Source organism: Hesperophylax consimilis, chromosome 28 (genome assembly GCF_061612785.1).
Source record: "Hesperophylax consimilis isolate HC1 chromosome 28, BYU_Hcon_1.0, whole genome shotgun sequence".
In the NCBI taxonomy this organism is placed as follows: Eukaryota; Metazoa; Arthropoda; class Insecta; order Trichoptera; family Limnephilidae; genus Hesperophylax; species Hesperophylax consimilis.
The window spans coordinates 20,044,674-20,059,094 of NC_142863.1; the positions used below are offsets into that span (position 1 = coordinate 20,044,674).

The window sequence follows — 14,421 nt, forward strand, 5'->3', positions numbered from 1 at the left end:
TATCTATATTTGCAGCATGTCCCAGAGTAGAAGACACTTTCAGTATCGTCCTGGTGATACTCCAGATACTGGTAGTACTCAATTCAGAATTTAAATGCTGCTTAAAATGTCTTCGACCATGTTTGGTGACCAGATTTGAAAATCCAGGTACTTCCCCACGTTTTTCTTCCTTGTCTACTTTCCTTTCCCCACTTCCTTCATCTTAACAACATACCCCACTTGAAGATGCCATAGTCCCACTGGCTCCAGACGGTTGGGAGTAGTCTGAAATCTTTTGCGGTACTCACATAAGAAAAAAACACATTCTACGAGTATTATTTCTTTTACACTCCGTTTAAATCTCATCTCACGAGGGCACGGTGTGTGTGCCAAAACCGTTTGTTGTATTCGGGTAAATAACGATATTTATGCGCAGTAAGGTACTGTTATATATTATCCAGAAATCAATATCGCAATAATGTCGGAATGATGCTAATATCTGAAAGATGAATATTATATTCATATAACTTAACCTTCCAATCACAAAATACAACAGCCGCAAGAAGTTGGCATTCTCGCTTCGAGAATTATTATTGTTCCCGTTACGAGAAAGTAATAATGCGAAGTATAAACAAAAAGCCGTCGTCCCTCGGGCAAAGTGGCAGAGGGGGAAAGGGGTAGATGGGGGGATGGGGGTAGTTGGGGTTCCTCCCGTCTCATTAATTCTATCGCCGCCCGCACCGTCTTGATCACGTCCGAATTAACCCACGGAATGCCAGAGGTAAAATGCCGATCGCCGGCTGACACTATTTTCGCAATAACTTACTTTTTTTTGGGATACGTTTTTTTAAATTATACTGTCTTATCAGATAATGCGCTAGTCAGAAGCGAATATAATTTCTCTCTCTGGTCACCTTTATATAACATACATTCACATGAAATTGAATAAATAAAGCATATTTTTTTAAGACACGTGAACTATAAATTACATATTCCAATTGAGAACATAAATTAAAGTGATGTAATGCCATAACCTAATGTAAATTGTCACAGCGAAGAAAAAATTGTAGTGTTTTATTTACATAAAAATCATTAACGAAGACAGCCTTGACCTGGTGAGTAGAATTAATTATCGCGTACTGAATAAACATAATACTAGACTCCATGCTTCATTTAATGTAGTTGCTTCTCTCAAAATTATTTATTTATTCATTCATTTACGCCCGTTGGGATTTCACACAAAACAAGTAGTAATTAATTACATTATTAGTGCATTCAAATTAACATTATTTTAATAAAATAAATAATAATGTTTTTATAGCATCAAAATATTATAAAAAATAAGATAGCAACACAATGAATTAACGTAATACACATCGATACAACAAATATAAAAAAGAGAGAAAAAGGTGTAAATACCTGCCTGTAGTAAATGACAAAAATCAACATAAAAGAAAAAGTTATTTATAAGTTAAATATTTACATAAAAAAGGAAGTTACAAATTTTAAAACAATGATATCGTCGAAAAAATGTTAGAAATTTCTGATTTAAATTTATGTATAAAAAAAATAAAATATTAATGGAACTGAATTTATTTCCAAGCCCATGTAGCATTAATAAAATAATTGGTGTTAGATGAATGAGCAAAGAACAACTCTGGAAGTCTCTTATTACGACTTGGTATTCGGAACGTTATTAGCTTAGTTAAGTCAGGTTCAACCATTAAGCCACTAACTAATCTGAATATTAGTACCAAATTGCTCATGGTTCTTCTGTAAGATTCGTCGTTTAAATCTTTTGATTTCATTGAATTTACGTAGTTGATTTGCTAAACGTGTATAGATATTTTTAAATTGATGAAACTTAAAAAGGGAACATTTTTGTTGCTGTAATGAAGCAGAATAGAAAATTTATGTCTAGAGAATTATATAAATTGAATTTTATATCATCACAAATAAGCGATCAAGATTACATTGAAGAATATTACAACCATTGATGGAGGTCATCGGCAAACAAGAGTATGTTTACTACTTCAAACATTTTTACAATATCGTTGGCAAATATTAAAAATAATATAGGTCCCAGGTGAGAACCCTGTGGAACTCCAATGAAAGCCTAAAATTGCTTAGAAATGTAATCTTAAAATTTTAACTGATTTTTTTGCTTGGCAAGTAACTTTTAATGTAAAATTCATGTTCCCAAAGATTGCATCTCGTGAGAAATGAAACATGCTCTGTCGACATAAAGGTAAATACACAAGCAGATTTGCAATAATCTTTAACTGTATCATTATGATTATAAGATTATAATAACTATTATGCATATACGACGTACGATCTATGTTTGTAAATTTGTTTATATATTTATACATTTTTTTATATATCTATCCTATGTTCTTTACCGGGATAGCTACTTATATATTTAATAATGTTTTTTTCTCTCTCTAATAATATAAAAAATATAATGAAGATGTACAAAAATAAACGTTCTTCACAAAATAAATAAGTCGTGTGTAAATTTACGGCAAATGAAGACAGTATGACTTTTTAAAATCGGAATTGTGACGATTGACATGGAATTTTGCGACTCGCCTTTTCACAGATGAAATAAACACATTTGAAAATGGCGCAACGAGAAGCTATTTTAATACGAAGATACATTATTTCCTTGCCAGGCGAATAAAATATATGTAAGTATGCCAGGAAAATTTAAAGAAAATTTAAGGAAAGGTTCAAAATACCATAAAATCAAGGTAAGTGCTGTAAGCTTCTAGCAAATCCACGATGGATTTATTGGCATCCTGAGGGTTAATAGTCAGGAGCGGACTGCTTTAAATTTCTGGTTAGTCAAGTCCGAATTTACACATGAAATTTTCATCTGACTTCAGTGTTTGTAAACGAGGCTTTTTTGCAGTATTTCTCAACCTTATTTTTGTCATGCCCCATTCTAACGCTACATCACTATGACCCCTTGCAGGGGTATCATTTAAAAAAAAAATTGAAAAAAAAAAAAAAAAATTTAAAATTTAAAATTTAAAATTTTTTTTTAAATATATTTTTTTTTAAATTTTAAAATAATTTTTTTTTTTTTTTTTAAAAAGAAAGACAAACATTCCCAGGTTACGAATAACCCAACAATGTTTGAAAATCTCCTACTACCACCACAGAAAGCCGAAAATGTTGCTTGTGTTGTGATGGAGGACTTAGCCAGCCGAGGAATCGAACACGCGACGCTCGGGTGAGACCCAAGCGCTATGCCCACTCAACCACTGACCGGTCTGATAACTGATAACTACTAATTGATAACTACTCTAAATAAGCAATCCATATGGTAAACAAGTGGTTCTTGAATGTTGTTGTCATCCACGGAACCCTTAAAAGCTGCACGGATGTTGACAGAAACTTTAGAATTTTAGATTTATTTTATTTTTCGTATATTTCATTTTTGCCCTAGCCCCAACTTTCCGGACTTTGTGAACCTATGACGTTCTCATACGAAGTACATTTTAAGTTTGAAGCAATTGGAATATATATTATAACCTTCACAAAGTCACGGCAGACTAAAATTTTGTTAAGATCAACCAATAAAAAAATTAACGATATTTATCATTTGGAATTATTAATATTCAAAATAAATATTAAAAAATTGATACCTTTACCTACAGTTAAATGCTTCAAATTATATTGATTCTGAAATATTCTTGTTTTAAGGATCCGTAGTAAGGGTAAAAAAAGAAAAAGAAGATGGTTTTAAAGGAAGATATTATGTAAACACGAATGTTAGAGGAAGCGCCCTTATGTTAAAAGAAAACATAGGCGTAAGCGAAAATACTTAATGAAGCATGACTTATTTAAAATAAAACCAACATTTCTCTAACGAACGTCATTTCAATCACATAAAGAAATACATACATATAACATGTTAAATATCAAAACCAAATGTGTTTTTCATAATTTTCGGAGAAAACTTATCGACTTTTTCAACTCTTAAATGTACAGAGATGTAAAAAAAAAGTGGGTGTGTCAAGCCTACGCAAGACAGAAGTGAAACTTCTAGTTTCAGCTGATGCTTGGCGTGGCGCAGTTCGCTGGTGTCTGAGAGAGAGGAAAGAAGAGAAGAGAGAGAACGTTCGTGAGCGGCTCCCCCACCTCAACAAGGTTTCACTTCAAAAATGCCACAGCCGAGAATCGAACCTCGCTTAACTGATTGAAAGCCAACCACGCTGAGCACCAACTGTAAGCAAAGCCGCATAAATTGATTATATTATGTAGGTTCTGAAAATATGAGAGCTTGTTATGTTTTATAATGTTACCTACATCACACCCAAAATATAATATATTTTTAAAAATAATGTACAATGTACAGAAATAGAATCCCACACAAGATCGCGTAGTGCGCTCTAGCGAACGGATATTTTATCAGAGGGAGATAGTTTTAATTTTTTTTTCTGTAAATTATTACATATTATCAAAATAAATAAATTAATTAAATAAATGTAATACAATTATCATAATATACGGATTAGATAATAATTTTAATCCAACACAATAACGCAAAGCGCGCTCTAGCGGAGTAATGTTTTATCACAGTGAGATAAGTGTTTTTATTATTTTGCAATATTATTTTCTTTTAAAAAATGTTCTGACCTACTAAAAAATAAGATATTGAATGAAAAAGGCGTTAAAAACAAAAAAATAATGTGCGATGGCCGAGAATCGAACTCGGATCAACTGCTTGGAAGGCAACTATGCTGACCATTACACCACCAACGCCAGTTGTCGGGATGAGCTAAGAAGCATTTATATGTTACTTCAAAACTTTGACTAGATCAAATGAACTTTAATCGGTGGTGGGGGTACCCGCATTTTCGTTTCGGTCATGAGTCGGTTTTACTCCGGTCCTCGAAATTGCATGACGCGCGTAAAGAAGTTTCACTTCAATAAAATGTTTGAAGAGCAAATTAAACGTGTTTAAGGAAAGTATGTTATAAATGGGTAGAAATTAGGAATGCGGGATCCTTAATATGTGTGAGAAATCCCTTACACCATTCTCGAGCTGAATTTGCTAGCCAGTTTGCTCCTGGGAGGGAAGTTACGAGGTAGGTAGTAACATTGTAGGTTTTGTCACGTCACCAGGGGGTGGTGGGGTAAAACCTCCCCAGTTAACGCCGTTTTTCACACCTCTCTCTGCAAGTGTTTTGTATAGTGGCGAAAAGAATTGTGGCTTATGGCGTTGGGAACATATATATTTACTCGGAATGTTTAGACGAAAATTTAATATACGAGTATAAAATCTGCGTTGGAAGATTATAATATGGGGATACTTTTAAATCAGGGGGCGACTTTAATCACCGTGGATGTCTGCAATAATAGGCTTTTTTCACTTTTTTATAAATTCTAGAAAACAAATTACGATAGTGAAGGTATTTTTATGTTCAATAACTATTTAAAATGTGCCATTTCGATAGCCGTCAAAACGACATGTTCGTTTTTGTTCGTGAATTCGGAGGAGTTTTACTTCACGCTAAATATGCCGGGCAACGTTGGTGACAGCCGTCTTACCAGCCAGTGTCGTTTTTTGTGCCATAACTATGCTGCATCAGATGGAACCGTTTCAGAATGAAAGATTTTTTAATTCAATAATAATGAATAAAATATTAAATTACACATTGTTATTGCAATGTTTAGAATCAGAAAAAATAAACTTTTAATCTTTCATACGTGTTTAACGGTATACATAATTTGTGAACCATATTCTCACTACCACTTAGATATTACTCGATTCTTTTGGATGATTTTTTCGGGCAACATGAATACAATGACACATCGAAAATAAATGTCAAATTAGTTGGTATCTAGTTATATTCAAAAAAATTGTCGGTTGAGTTGTGAAGCTGTTTTTAAAAAATATTTAAACACCTTTCAATAGTTTCGTGTCATTTATATTGTAAAGTATATCACTGTCTATTGATGTTATAATATATAATTACGTTCATGTAAAAATTCGTATTTATATAATATTTTTTGGAATTGGCGTATCATAGTAATAAGCTTATAAAATCATGGTAGGTCAAAGTCCCCCTACTCTGAAAATTGACAATTTTTTTTGACACTTGTTCATATAAACAATCAAAAAATATATATTCGTTTGTATGTTGATAGTTTAAACATGTGCATTAAATACGACATCAAATTTTTCGACACAAATGTTTTTATAAAAAAAGTTATTTAGTTTCAAAGATGAAAGTTGATCTAAGTCACCCCATTTTACAGTATGATTTTTGTGTTGCAATTTCGGTGTTGCTGGAAAAAATATTTTGCATAATACCTACCCGGAGCCAGTGAAACTATTCATCTTCCCCTTCCTCGGGTGCCCTCTCTTATAGGAGGCAATAGTAGAGGAACTGCTATCGTACAAGTCACATAGATTACGAAGATAATATTGTGACTATGGTTTCCAATTAAAATAATATGCGAGGTTGAAGCAACGAATATTTAAACCAAAACTAAACGCCGAAAACCTCATTGATTTAATTGCTTATAATATTGAAATACCGGCGCATAAAGATTTAATACTCGCAGCTTTAGAAATAAAACAATCTTCACATGTGTATTAATGATGGGAACTGTAACGTTGTCCGAAACTTTGGCAAAATACTGAGGAAACGCAATATGGCATAATAATCCGAAGAATAATCACTATAATAAATTTGGCCGTGAAAATCTAAAATAATATGTGTAAATATGTGTAAAATAAAAACAAAACGATAACAGTCGATCATAATCATCACACCAGAAGTAAGAGCAGAAACGACCTTTCTATTCCAACTAGCAATACTGCGGCTTATCAAAAAGTTTTCTCATACCTGGGACCAAAAATATACAACAAAATCCCCTATCAATTTAAACTGTGTGAATTATCAGCCTTCGGTACTAAAATTACTAAATGGTTATTAGACTTAGGTAGGACAGATTCCGAAAAATTATTAAAAAACGTAGTCTGAGTTGATTTCTTCGATTTTGTATTTTGTATTTACCAAAAAAATATTTTTTTATTTTTCTTTCTTACATTGATATATTATATTTTTATTTTATATTTTACATGTACCTATCTGGATTTTATTGTTTATTACTGCTAAATTGTATTTTCCTAAAAAAAATATTTTCTTTCTATTTTTCTTTCTTACATTTATATGTTATATTTTAATTTTATTTTTATATTTTACATGTACCTACCTAGAATTATGTACACTCAACCTGCCAATTTGACTGTCCTAAAACGGGAAACTTCCTAGTTGGACAGTCAAAGCTTCCTTTTATATTTGTATATCTTGTATGTAATAAATGTAAAAATAAATAAATAAATAAATTTATTGATACATTATTTGTGAAATTCAAACAAAAAATCTAATCTGCCGCAAGCATCAACCAACTAGGTTACTCACTCATATCGATGGCCGAAAGAGGTTTTATTTGTGTATATTATGTTAACGAAAATGTATGTAATCCGTCATTGTATTCAATTCATAGGAAATGTATGTAGTTCCTAAAATTGCCAGGAAATGTGTGAAATAAATTATATTAGACACATTTCCTAGGAAATCTATACATTTCCTAAATAGCAATAGCAAATATAAAACTATTAAGATATCAATGGGTACGCGGGGATAGCGGGGCAAGGGGAGGGTATTGCATCGTCTGATCAGGCGATCGCGATAGTGCCGCGTAAACCTAACCTAGCCTAACCTAACCTAACCCAACCCAACCTAACCTAACCCAACCCAACCTAACCTAACCCAACCCAACACAAAAGACTTTTAATTTAATATTGTGACATTTATAATTATTTAAATAACAGACTGACTACTTACCAAATGAAAGTTTTTCAACACTCTACAAGAATATAGCAAATAAATCAACGAGTTTTATTACAAAAAGCATTCTTTTTATACATTTCCTAATACGATATTAAAATTATATACAATTCCTAGGAAATGTATACATTTCCCAGGATATGTATGTATTAAATGATTTTTAAAACCATATTTTATACATTTCCTAAATAGCTTCGGAATTGAATACATTTCCTAGGAGTTGTATACAATTCCTAGATATCATACATTTCCGGTAACATATATATATTTTTAAGTAGAAGATACTCATTTATTTAATACCGGCAACTCAGGAGTTTACTGTTTTTAAGTTCTTACACGTACACTTTTGTATAAAAGTGCATGTGCCTACATTAATCGCCTCTATAGAGAATGATTCTCAGACGGGTTACATGTTACGTTGCAGTCCCCGCCTTAAATTCTCAGTCCATTTTATTAAATTGTTTGAATAGGCACCCACCAACTAATTTCAAAATTAAACAAAACATCTGAACAAATAAAGTCCCCTGTTGTCGCGGCTATCCAAAAGACAAACACAATATCTGTTCATGTGACTCGCAGGGACTCTGGGGGGTCACCACTGTCCAATTTTCACCGAAAACACAAAGGAATTCGCGATTTAATGAGAAAAGGGAACCTAGATTTCACGAGGGAGTGAAAACTTCCGACTAAGCTGGTTTGCTTGTGAAATAATTCGGGTAAACATTATGTACATTTATTTAATCTTGTTACATTATACATGTACGCTTTGTCTTTTTAGTTATGCTCGTACTTGTGTTAAAGTTGTTAACCTTTCTGCTACCAAGCTCTGAAACGCGAGAGTTACCTTAATATTTGAGTTATTAATTTGAAGTAGCCCCTATTGTGTTTTTTTATCCATCACTTACTTAAGTGCCCGGCGTTGCCCGGGCTTTACAAAACAGTATATCTGATTCATACTTAGACAGTGACCTCTTCCTCTTATTTTGAAGGTGAATCGTGAAAAATTTCATCAATCTGTACATTTGTATAAAAATCAAACAAACACCGCCTCAGACAATCTTCATTATATAAATATATGGATTCTTTTTGTTCTATAGTTGTTAACCTTTCCATTACCAAGCTCGAAAATATTCTTCGGATACCAATATGACACGCTAGCGTTACCGTTCTACGTTAATTTACTCAGCTTGTATTATACAGGATGTCCCGTAAGTGGTACATTACCCTTCAACTGTGGATGGAGGTCCTCATGCCGTTCCTAAAAATTAATATCATGTTACCAATTATTTTTATAAGCAATAATTATTAACCTGAAACACTCATCCACACTGAAAAATCTCCTGATAAAAGATACATGACGCCAACGGGACTTGAACCCGTGTCCTTTCAATTTCCGGTCGACAGCTCTGACTTCTGAGCTATGGCGGCTTATCTCTTATCCGCGAAATAATTCAATATATACTAGTGTTTCATTCAACAATTACTGCTTGTTACATTGTTTCACCTGAAAACAACCAACTTTATTTTATATGAGAAAGGCATTGTAAGTGCTAACTCTCTCACTAGATGGCGTCGAGACAAATTGTCTACATTTTTAGGTCCCGTTGGCGTCATGTATCTTTTATCAGGAGATTTTTCAAAGTGGATGAGTGTTTCAGGCTAATAATTATTGCTTATAAAAATAATTGTTACCCTTTGTGCTATGCATAAAAAATCTTGTCTTAAAAACATTAGTTTACCAAACAAATAATAATTAATAGCATGTTAAATTGAAGACCCTTGTTATAATTTTTTAAATTTTCCAATACAAACTATAAATTTGAACAACTTGATGAAATAATTAAAAGTATTAAAACTTTAAGAAAGAATAGGTACTTGTATCTATTTTATAGACAGCCCTGAGTTACTCAGCCTAATTATCTTCCATAAACCAACTAGAACTACTCGATCCTAATTATTTTATTTGCCACAACAATATCAGGACCTACTCATTTAGATCCTCGCTTGTACCTAAATTACATGAAGTTGGCAATACTTTCAAAGATATTGTAGAGAGTTCAATTGCACGGAATATAGTAACAAGAAGGCTATAATAATAAACCTCAATAATAATAATAATAATAATTAACGTTAGCATATAATACTTCTCTTCTGCATGGGTTCCATATAATTTAAATAGCAAATTTAATTTCATGATTACTGTTCCACTAAATTATTACGTACTAGCTGATGTGTATCCGGGGTTTCTCGACATTTCTCTACTTTCAATATAATATCCATGTATTATGGTGACCGGATAAATCAACAAAATGATAATTCATCAAATCTTTAAAAAGTTATATAAAGTCATGGAAAGTGATGAAACAAAAAAATTATTAACTTGGTTAAGTAGGTTGGGTTAGGCTAGGTTAGGTTTAAATTTTTTAACTATATATGTAAATGATATGATAAATGATAAATTATATATGTATTATACATGGTGTCCGGAAACTCGTAGTACAAGCGGGAAACTGGTGAATCTACATCACATTTGGAGTCGATTTTGTAATATAATTTTTTTTGATTTGAGCTTTCGTTTTCGAGTAAATCGAGTCAGAAGTTGATTTTTTTTGGATCAAATTCTTATAAATTATTACTGAAGATCAAAGTACCCAACTAATTAAAACTATTTAAAAATTTAAAAGTAAAACAAATAATGACGAAAAAATTTGAACCCTGAAATAGCCGAAAAATATATTTTTTTGTTTTTTTTTTTTTTTTATAAAAATGCTCAAATCAAAAAACTTTATGTTTATTTGGGTTCCCCGTGTGGTATACATTCTCCAGTTTCCGGCTTGTACTACGAGTTTCCGGACACCATGTATATGTTAATCTTTCGGAAAAAATTCTCTAAATAATTTTAAAACCCTATCAAAGTCCGTTGCATAGTTTACAAGAACTAAGCGCACAAACAGAGAGACGCGTATAGTGACTTTGTTTTATACTACAGGGTTTTCCAATAAGAGGTGTTATTTTGATATTCAATCGTAAAAGATCAATGGTTTCGTTGCTTGTGTGGCACGTAGCACCGTCTTGTTAAAAGAAAACGTTGTCCAGATCAATACCATTCAATGCCGGCCATAAAATATCATTAATAATCTCTCGATAGCGCAATCCATTCACCGTAACTGTTGCTCTAGCCTCATTTAGCCTCATTCGAAAAAGTATGGTCCAATGACTCCGCCAGACCATAAACCGCACCAAAGAGTCACACGTTGAAGAAAGAGAGGCTTTTCAACAATAACTCTTGAGTTTTCAGAGCCCCAGATGCGACAATTTTGCTTGTTGACGAAGCCACCGAGGTGGAAATGGGCCTCATCACTCAAGATGATTTGCATTTGATTCACTCAAGTGAATTTTAATAATTTCAATGCGTTGTTGAAGCATGTATCGTTCCATTTTTATTAATGGCGTAGTTTTTACTTGTCAAATGTCAAAAAATGACAGCTTCAAAAGTAACATCTACCGGGCTATTCAAAATAACATCTCTTATTGGAAAACCCTGTATTATGATATAACATGTTTTTAAAAGCCCGTATGCACATTGCACGTATAATATAAATAAATTATGAATTCTTGATTTCAGTTAAAAATTTGAAGCCATAGATAGCAAAATAAGATAATTTAAAACTATAAATACTTTTTTCTATCAATTTCAATTTTTTAAATATCAATTTATTTTTTGTCATAACACTTCCCAGCTACCTCGGAGTGTCGACTTTTAATTTTTTTTACATTAACTTCATATAGGAGGCTCCTTAAGAAAATATTTTTCCTCAGGACTTATGTCATCTTTGGGGATGCTGTGTGTAAGGTCTTTTTAGGAATGGAAGCAAAAGTATTTCTGTAATGGAAAAAAGGTATGAGGGGTTGGTTGTGTTCGGGTATATAGCCGATTGTTATAATAATTTACTTCCTACCTTCCGTCCTATAACCTTGTCACCAAGAGACGGGAAGTATTTTCCATACCATTTCTGCAGCGCCACTGATAACAGGTTGTTGGATTGCAATTCTGGATTAATACTAGGAGTATTTACGTGCTGCCAGAGAGGGAACATTGAGGACACCAAGACCAAAGGTAGGACTTTCTTTATTCTGGTGGCATCCTCTCATAGTTCCATTCCGTTCCCTTTTCTATATTTCATACACAAGAAACTCGCGGCCGGTAATATTTACGGTATATTACAAGATCTATCGAAGGAATATGAGGATCAGTGGGTCCAGGAGTGACAGACGTATGAATTCATCACTCCCACTGAGGTGAAAGGCGATGTTACGATAAAGGCCTGTTAGATAGGTCAAAAGATCTCTCTCAATCATGTGATCTAACCCGCCACGCAATTCCGCCTGCAAGACCTGGACAAAATTCACCCCATGAACCCGCCCCCCCTGCTAGGTTACGAAACGTAGCGAACCACTTGGCGTGACTGACAGAGGTGTTGGTTATGGTGGTGGTACCCATACCTGCCTCCCAAATTGAATTAAAGACTGGATTGAATTAATATTTAAAACATCAAACATTTTACTCTCTCGTTTCTTTGATGTGGGGCAACATTTGCCAACTGTATGTGAGTGAAAAATATATGTCTGTAAAATATGTATGTAATATGTAAAATGAAACATTTTTTGACATTTTGAATTCCGTTGTTTCGTTTGAACTTATGTTTGAAAGGGCTTACAATTTAATATGATAAGCTTAGCAGAATAACTCATTTTGCCAAAAAAGATTCTTGTTAAAAGTCAATTTAACCATGTAACCTTGATAAAGAGAGTTATCGCATGAAAATTTATTTTCTTATTTGATAAAATGAAAATTCTCCAGATTCTACATTCTGTGGTCTAAATTGGGAACTTTAGATCACATATTTTTTGGTTGTTCCTCTCTAAACAAATATCCTGTTTTCTATTCAAGAACCAATTCTCGTAGGGCCGATTGAATAAAATATCCATTACAAGAAATTTAGTCAAAATAGGTGATAATTTTTTATATGCAGATGATACTGCAATTTTCTACTGGGGTAAAGATTTAAACATCTTACTAGAAAATGCACAGAGTGACTTGGACTAAATTAACAGTTGGCTCCAATCAAATATCCTAACAATGAATGTTAAAAAAACAGGATACATGATTTTAAGCTCAACTCGTAAAATAATTCCTCCTCATCTACCCTTAAAAATTGAATATAACAACCTGCAAATCCTGATACAGGAGAAATATCTTGGGTTGTGCATTGATAAACACCTAACTTTTAAACAGCATAATATTCAAGATATTAAAGATAAAATCACACCCCCTAAATTAGCGTATTTAGCCGGATATCATATCTGTTACCAAATAAAATTTAAAAAGGTCTATATTATAGCCTCGTACACATTTAAACTACTTGATTGAAATCTGGGGAAATGCATGTGAAACATATATAGATGAACTACAGGTAACACAAAACAAAGTAATCAAAAAGCTATTTCATTTCAAACCTAGAACATCAACAAAAAAATTATATATGGAAACTATTAAAATTAAGAAAATTATATGAATATAAAACATGTCTCCTTATTTACAAAATAAATAATAAACTCATACATACAAATACAGAACTCATTAAAACGTCCCAAGTACACACACACTTTACACGGCAACACGATAAAATACATTTAAACACCATACATACTCATTATGGCAAGCAATCCATTGGTTACGAGGGGAGCAACATATATAATTGCCTACCAGACAAAATTAAAAATGAAAAAAGTGTAGGTACATTAAAAAAAAATTGTTCAGTTTTATGCTCAATCAACAAAACAATGAAAGTGAATAATATCGTTGTGTAATATATTTATGTGTAATAAATAATATGTAATTTATGTGTAATGTATTTGTTATTTCTAGTTAAATAAGTGAAAAATGTAATTTTCTTTTATCTAGAATAAAAAATAAAAATAAAGTAAAATTAAGGATATCGAAAGAAAGATGCATATTTATTTAAAAATCACTTTTGCTTTCAGTAATGAATGAATGTTAATCTTTTTGCGGAAATCTACCCACTCCTGACACCCGATCGGGCTGAGACTCGGCAAATAGACGCGTTGTCGATTACACTGCATCCTATTAAATTGGTGGCAACCAAAACACACAGGCGGACATTTATGCATTTCTCTGAAATCGGATGATATTACATCAGTTAATAAACAAAATAAATTTCGGTCCTCCCAGATCGGCATTTGATAAGTTTGGTAGAGTTGTCGACTCCAGTTCAAACCAAAGAAAATTTAAAGTTTAAAAAGATATTTTATACGTTAAAAAATATAAACTGAATTAATTAAGGCGATGCACTACGTAGTAATTTAAAATCATGTGTTTTTGGTTTGAAAATTTGGTCGCCTAGAAATGTTTCAGACTGCGAGTATAATACATCCTGGCCTTTGAAATAATCGAGTATTTTTTAGATAAGTCTTTTTATAAGCCCAGAAAAAAATAATGTATAAGGCCTATGAAAACTGCTTTAAAGTTCAAAATCTCCTACTTACG

At 32.5% G+C, this 14,421-nt stretch overlaps 1 protein-coding gene and 1 non-coding gene across 2 annotated transcripts in view; one reads left to right on the forward strand and one right to left on the reverse strand.

Annotated features, from left to right (window-relative positions):
• Cbp53E (Calbindin 53E) overlaps positions 1-14,421 on the forward strand; it is a 354,004-nt gene that overhangs the window by 95,042 nt on the left and 244,541 nt on the right. The window lies entirely within an intron of this gene.
• On the reverse strand, positions 4,681-4,752 carry TRNAG-UCC (transfer RNA glycine (anticodon UCC)). The gene has a single exon. It is a non-coding gene; the product is annotated as a tRNA-Gly (tRNA).